At 30.8% G+C, this 7,835-nt stretch overlaps 1 long non-coding RNA gene across 1 annotated transcript; it reads right to left on the bottom strand.

Moving 5' to 3' along the window:
* Positions 1–3,088: 3,088 nt before the first annotated feature.
* LOC107909597 (uncharacterized) lies at positions 3,089–4,218 on the bottom strand. The gene is made up of 2 exons (XR_001687280.2): positions 3,826–4,218; positions 3,089–3,434 (listed from the first exon to the last, which is right to left on the bottom strand). It is a non-coding gene; the product is annotated as an uncharacterized lncRNA (long non-coding RNA).
* Between the last annotated feature and the right edge of the window lie 3,617 nt (positions 4,219–7,835).

The following is a 7,835-nucleotide window of genomic DNA, read 5'->3' as shown; positions in this document are numbered from 1 at the left end:
ATATACACATGAAACCAATTCAATAGTCAAAGTGTCAAATACCCACATTAACCACTTACCATATACATTAAATCAAAATACAACAATTACCAACTAGGTTTGGATTATAGAAATATAAACTAGGAATTCTGAGTTATTCCACATCGACTTTTTCTTTTCCCTTTTTATTCAAAGATTCCGGTACGACGTTTGTAACGCCCCAAAATTCTTATTTTTTTCTGTTAAAATGTGATACAACTGTGAATCTGCTTCAGTGGTTAAGTGTTCTGGGTGTGTGTGTGAGAGGTCTAAAGTTCAATCCTTAACCTTGCTCAAAGGGTTTAAGTTTAATTGGTTGTAGGTATATAATAGAATAGACCTGCTATCTGGTGGTTAAGGGGTGTGTTGGTGGGTTGGAGGTCTGGAGTTCAAATCCCTGCTTGAGCATAGGTGTTATTTTTGCACGGTGATGGACAAAAATTTCTGCTGAGTGAGGATTTTGGAGTAGTTGTAGGTTAGTGGGATTAGGGGGAGTAAATTTAGGGATTGTAGAGATAATTGAGGAATTCCTGATAACCTATTGATTTTATTTTAATTTTATAATATTTTCTTTTCAAATTTTCTCTCTCTGGCAAGAAGAATGACGTCAATTCTATTTTTCATCATTCTGTCAATTTTTCCTTTCTTGTCTTCTTTTTTTTTTCGTTTACCTGATTAAGTTTTGGGTGCTTTTGGCTCGTGGTGTGGTTATTGTGGTAAGTTTTGCTTTTCAATTTAAGTGTGGATTCTGTGTAGTGCCAATCTTAAGATAATGCTTTGTTATTGTTAGTTTGATCGCTGGGTTTTGGCAGCATTGAATCGCGAAGAACGGGGCTCTCCTCTCGCGTTATATTAATTGAATCGTTTGGGGTGATAGAGCAAGTGTCAAATGTATTTTAGTTTCGTAGTTTTGATTTAATTGGATATGAAGTCTAAATTCGAGTGTTGTTTTGTCGATTTTAGGCTTTGAGAAGGCTTGGAAGTGGTTTTGCATCGAATCGATACCAGGTGTGTACCCAAAACGCAGAAATCGAGCTTTCGGCAAAAAGTTGAAAAAGGCCATTGTCGATGCCACACAAATGTGTGGTCACCCGTGTAGTAGGCCGTATGATCGACGAAGGCCAGGCTGTGTGATGGCTGGGGTGTAGCTGTGTGGGCCACACGGGATAAACTGAACTGGGCGTGTGCGCCCATACTGATAGTCCACACGGGCGTATAGAATTTTAGCCAGGCCGTGTAATTCACATGGGCCAAGGCCAATCTTGGCTGTGGGTCACATGGGCAAATCACATGGGCGTGTGGGCCCATTTAGATAAAATGTTTCCTACGGTTGCACAGGTCGCCCAAGTCGACTGTGAACCTACTGTAGGGTCGGTAAGCGCTACTTAGACCCTAAGTCGTGTGATCGAAACATACAATGTATGTATTGAGCATGTTAAATTTATGCATGTTTACTGATCTGTATGTATGACTGATAACTGAATATTAGCATGTAAGTATGTATTTCTGTATATCTGCATTAAGCATGTTTAGTTGCATCTGCATTGGGGTGGGATGATTGATTATTGGAGGAAGTGTACTGAAAGACTTTCATGCCTATTATCTAGCAGCTCAGCTGCAATATTACTGATAAGTGCCGCATTCGGTATGACTTGGTGTGTAGGGTTGGGTAGGTGTTTTAAACCCCACACTGTGTGTAGGAATGGTCGAAGATGGTGTCTAGAGGCTGGTGGCTAGAATACTAATTTCTGTTATTGTATGCAAACTATATCTGAATGGGCTAAGGCCTAAACTGTATCTGAATTTGTAATGGGCTTAGGCCCCAGACTGCATTTAACTGATAACTGTTGTTTGACTGTTTGAATGACTTTTGTGGGGATTACACACTGAGTTTACGTAAACTCACCCCTTTCTGTTTTATCTGTATAGGTAATCCCCAGACTTAGACAGATCGGTACGGTGGAGGATTCAACGGTGACCACATATTGAGTAAACGATTTTAATTTCATTTATGGTTTTATTTCTTATTTGCTTTCTGGGGTATTTTTTATGTAATATGGAACTTTTGGACTGTTTGCCTTTGTTTTGGATTTTAATTGTTTTCGTGAGCTCTAGAACTGTAACGAAAACTCGGTTTTATTAAATACAACATTTTTCCTAAACGCGAACGATTTTCTTTAAATATCACGGCTTTAAAAGCTTCCGCTGCAGAACATATTTTTAAATGAACCAAATTAACAAGAAAATAGTTTTGAAATTGACGAAAGATAAATAAAAGCTAATAAACGGAAACGGTTTTAACTTGATAAATTCTATTTCAAATTTCATTTCAAGTGACATCGCTAGATTCAGCCATAACGTTTAGGTCGGGTTTGGGGTGTTACAACATTAGATATGGAATTAAAACAATTGAAATTTATCAATATAACACAATTCAATTTTATATTAAATATTTCAATTTTGACTCAATATTTGCTAAAATTTCAATTTAATCCCTAAACCAAGACTAATTTTATTTCTTCACAATTAATCTTATATTTTTATACAAATTTCACTTTAAATTAAATTCAACTCCCTATTTTCGCTTAAATCCCTAAATTTTAAATTTTTCACAATTTAGTCTCTGTTATTCATAATTTACAATTTATTCTACTATTTAATCTTTTTCCACTTCTAGTTTAAAAATCTATCAATTGAATCCCTAATACTAAAATTATTCAACATTAACAACATTTAAAAACCTAATAATTGTTAAAATTTCGAAATAGGTCGAGTAGTACTTAATACCGAGATTCCAAAAACTAAAAATTACAAGAAAAAGGACTAAATTGACTAATCAATTAAACTTGAAAACTTTTAAAAACCCTAAGCCTTGTGTCTGTTTCTTTCTTCTTTTCTTTCTTTTTCTTTCTCAATTTTGATTTTGCTTTTATCTTTCTTTATTTAATTTACTTATGTATTTTATTATATTTAGTTTATTATTATTGTAATAGGCCCATTTCGCCCGGGCCCATAAAAAACCATAAAAACCAAAAACCCAAAAATAAAAAATAATAAAATCAAACAGAAATAAACAATAAACCAAATTATTTATGGGTCCAAAGTCCATTTACACCCCAAAAAATAACAGCCCAAACATTAAAACCCAACTTAACCATTAAACCCAAACCACTTAGCCCAGTTACTAAGACTTACCCAATTAACAAACAGCCCAAATCCCAGCCCAAATCCCAGACCTAATTACAATGGCCCAAACCCAAAATGACCTAAAAAGGCCCAACAACAGAAAACTCCAGAAACCCTAGAGGTTTCTGGAATACACTAGAATAGCACTAGATCGGGCTCCCACGAATGGTTTCCACGCACAGCCTCCACGACCTCCTCCTCCGTACAGCAGTCCCACACTTCCATAGAACCTGCGAGAACAAAAATGATAACAGAAATGACAGCCAGAAAATAAAATTTTCATTTTTTTTCCTTTTATTTATTTTGTAAATTCGGCTATAAAAAGCCATCGATGTAATCTTTTAAACCTTACACACACTTAATATAAAAAAAGGGGAATAAAAAAGCTATCAAGAGGTGATTTCATATTCTTTTTATTCTTTTTTTTTCTCAATTTGCTTGCAATCTTTCACATGAAAAACGGAAAAAATACCTAAAACGACACCGATGAGAGCCCAAATATCTCAGAAGTATGGATATATGGGCGAAGGTCGAATGGTGTTGTGTATTTTTCCAAAAGAATAATATGGGATATAAAGTTGTTTTTTTTTCCAAAAGAAGAAAGGAGAAAGAATAGCTTACCAGCTCTCCATGGGTGTGGCCTTCGTTGGTAGTATCTAGTCATTGTTGGCGCACCATCGACCACCAAATTGGATGGTGGTTCGGTGGCTGCTAAATGATACCCTAGCAGAATTCAAAGCTTTGGTTCATTTTAATTAAAAGATTTGCTATGTTTAAAGAAGAAAATAAGTGAAAAGGGGTTTTAATAGCTGATTTAAAAACGACGTCGTTTGAAGAAGGGAGGGATCAGCGCGTTGACCCGATCTGAATGTCGGATCCACGCCCTTTTTCTTTAGATGGGTAATTTTCGCGGTTAGTCCCTCTTCTTTGCGCCACATTTCAATTAGCTCATATTTGCGTTTTATCTGTTCTTTAAAATTTTCCTAAAATCCGTGTGCTATTGCATTTTAGCCTGAGCCTCAGCGCAACGTTTTGGGATCTAAAATATTTCCAAATTTGGTCCCTGTGCATTTGTACGCATGGTGCGTTGGTCCCTATTTTAATCTCAGTGGTCTATTTTATTTATAAATTATACCTTTTATTTTAATTCAATTTTAATTGAGTTTTCTATTTGTATAACTTACTATTTTAAAATTCATTTAATATTTTTATATATGTGTTGATTTATTTTAATAATTTTGCTTTGTTTTTATTTGTATAATTATTTTGAAGTTTTTTTTTATCATTTTATTTTAACATTTTGTATAATATTTTGTTTAAATGTTTTATACATATTTGTACATATATTACTTTAATTGAGTTCTCAATTTGTAATACTTATTATTTTACAATTCACTTAATAATTTTTATATATGTGTTTTTTAATAACTTTACTTTGTTTTTATTTTAAAGTTCTTTTTTGATATCATATTATTTTAATATTTTATGTAATATTTTGTTCAAATGTTTGTATATTTGTACATATATAATTTATATAATTCATATTCTAATTCCATGTTATTTTTACATATAATTGCTTCTAAAATTTATTTACATATATATATATTTAGTTTCATATTTTATACCCTTGCTATCCTTTCATATTTTATGTATTATTTAAATTATCTTTTATTTTATAGATATTGTCAACTTTAAATAAATGTTTTATTTCTAAATATTTTGCATATTATTTGATTCAAATGTCCTCTTTTTATAGTATTTATTTATATATATTCCTACTTTCTTATATAAATTATTTCAAATTTTAGCATGTGTTATTTGTTCATCAATTCATCATTTTAAAATTGTTTTGTATCACATTGGCTCCTAATTTTATTTTGTCTTGTACATTTTGGATTGATTGTTTTATATTACACCATATAGTACTGTTGCATATATTTATTTATTTATTTGTTATATTAATTGTTGTTTATTCATGCTTGAAAATTTGGTTACATTTTTCTTAGATTAGTTATATTTAATTGCTTATTTTTTTAGTTGGTTAAATAAGGTTATATTATCTTTTTTCACCAAGTATTGTACTTTATTTATACATATTATCCCATGCTTATTATTATTATTTTTAGTTTACAAATGTTGCATTATAATTTTCAACTTTTTAAAATCAATTGTTCCATTTTATTTCAAGTAAAATTAAGGCGTTTTGAGCTAGTTTACAATGGTTTATTTAAAAATTTCCAAATAAGGCAATGTTCAATATTTGGAAATTCGAAGAATCGTGCCCTACCGTGCTGGGTTTCGATTCTTCATTGGACTAAATAATTGGACATCCTTTTGTAATTTTCAACGTATAAGCTTTTGGAAGTTAAAAATCAATCGTGTTTTCAAAGGCATAAAGGATCATGTCCTATTGTGCTGGATGTGATGCTGTATACCCTTGAAACGAGAGAGTTTGGACGACCAACTTGAGCCACTCAAATATTTTAAAAGGAACCATATTTCAATTTTTTTTTTAAATCTTAGACATAAGGACAGCACTTAATCAATCTGGTACCAATTTTTGGGAGTAGTGAGGGTGCTAACCCTTCCTCATACGTAACTGACTCCCGAACCCATTTTTAAATTTACGTAGACCAAAATTGATTTAAATGGAAGAAAATATTCTATTAGGTGATCCAATCACACCTAAACAAAAAGATTGGTGGCGACTGCACACTTTGTTTTAAAAGTCGATCCCCTTTTTTTTCCTAAAATTAAAAAATGGTTTCGACAATTATATTATATATGTTTACTAAATATTAAGTAAAAAATATTATAATATATATTTTAACTTTAATTTATTAATAATATATACAATAATTTTACACTTATGCGGCCTCATTAAAGAACAATGGCATAATTACTTCTTTAGTCTCTTTAATTTTTCTTTAATCTATAATTCAATTTTACCTTTTATGCAATTTAGTCCTTATAGCTAATTACTCTTAATTCATGCAAATTTACTTAACCAAAACCTAATCAACTACACAATTAACTTCGTAAATATTTATTAAATATTTACGAGTTCGATTTACGGGAATGGAGTCTCAGGAATGCAGTTTCCAACACCCCTGACTATCGGGTTTTTACAATAAATAACAATTTTTTTTACTGATTCATTAATCATATTTGCTGTATGATCATCTTCTATAATCAAAAAACCATTTTGGATATCCACAGTTTCAAAAAAAAAATCATCGACTAAACAAATAAATAATATGCAAATAATGAAATTACATTTTCTACAGTTTGTAATTTATTTGGAAGCATTAATAATATTTTTACCCAATAACAACGTAAATCGATCATTTATTTTTTAGAAATCATCTAATATTCAACATATATAGATTGCAAAAATTTGTAAAGCCAATTGAGTTTAATTAGTTAATATTTAATCAATTTAACATAACATGTATAAACTCATTTTATATACATAGTGAATCTTAATCAAGTGTCAAGTATACATAAAAAATTAATTTTCTTATAAAAATCAAATCAATCATTTAATTTTCATAAAAAAAAATATTCTGATAATTTCATTACTTGAAGACAATTAATTTAGTGTATATTTGAGCTTTTTTACCATAATAATCCAAAAGATAATTAAATACCAAAATGGGTTACCCTACAAATTTATAGCAAACGACTCATTTCGGTAATTAATTTGTAGGGTGAACCATTTTGGTATTTAATTATTATTTTTGAATTATTGAGGTAAAAAAGTCAAAAATAAAGGTACAAGAATACACCAGCTACTCTAAAATATAACCTCAACTCAATAGCTACATCAAACCAATAAATAACACAACATCGCAAATCCGGACAAATAATAAAAATTACAAAACAAAAAAATAAATAATAATTAAAAAAAGAATTAAAAATGCTTGGGGAAACCCAATTAAATTATTGCTTCCATTTTAGTTAATAATTTTTTTTTGTATTAATGGGGTAAAAATTATAAGGAACCCAAATTTCTAAAAAAAAAAATTACAAATAAAAAGAATTATCTTTAAAAAAAAATTGATTGCTACCTCCTCTCCTTCCAAAATTACAATATCAAACAAAAATATGTAACAAAAACCCTAAACAAATAAATAATAATTTTTGTCAAAAAATAATAATTTAAAAAAATTACCTTTCAAAACAACCCTTTTTCACCTCTGCCCTTTTAGAACACTAAAACCCTCTTTTAGTCACTTCTCCCTTTTTTCTCTTTAAACTGTTACTTTCTTCTTCTACAACAAAACCTTCTTCTATTCTCTTCTCCGTTCTTTCTCCTTAAACTTGCTACTTCTTTTTTTTTTTCTTACAACACTATGGTTGTGGGGACCATGCTTTATAATGGCTTTGTTTTTTCCCATTGAAAGCCCATCCTTTAGGCTGTTAGAACGCAAACGACCCCGTGACTAATAGATCACGTCTACCGCAAGTGCTGCTTGACAGATAGCCTCCATCCAGCCAGTGACACATGACAATCCACCTCCAACCGTTAAAAATTCAGTTCCCAAAGACCTGTATTTGACCCGTATAAGCATACTAGAGCCGTCGTGTAATGCCCCTCCACAAATAAAATATGAATTTTTAACCCAATT

This window comes from Gossypium hirsutum, chromosome A03 (assembly GCF_007990345.1).
Source record: "Gossypium hirsutum isolate 1008001.06 chromosome A03, Gossypium_hirsutum_v2.1, whole genome shotgun sequence".
NCBI classification, from domain to species: domain Eukaryota; kingdom Viridiplantae; phylum Streptophyta; class Magnoliopsida; order Malvales; family Malvaceae; genus Gossypium; species Gossypium hirsutum.
The sequence above is the reverse complement of the archived record's forward strand: the minus strand, read 5'-3'. Positions and strand labels throughout refer to the sequence as shown.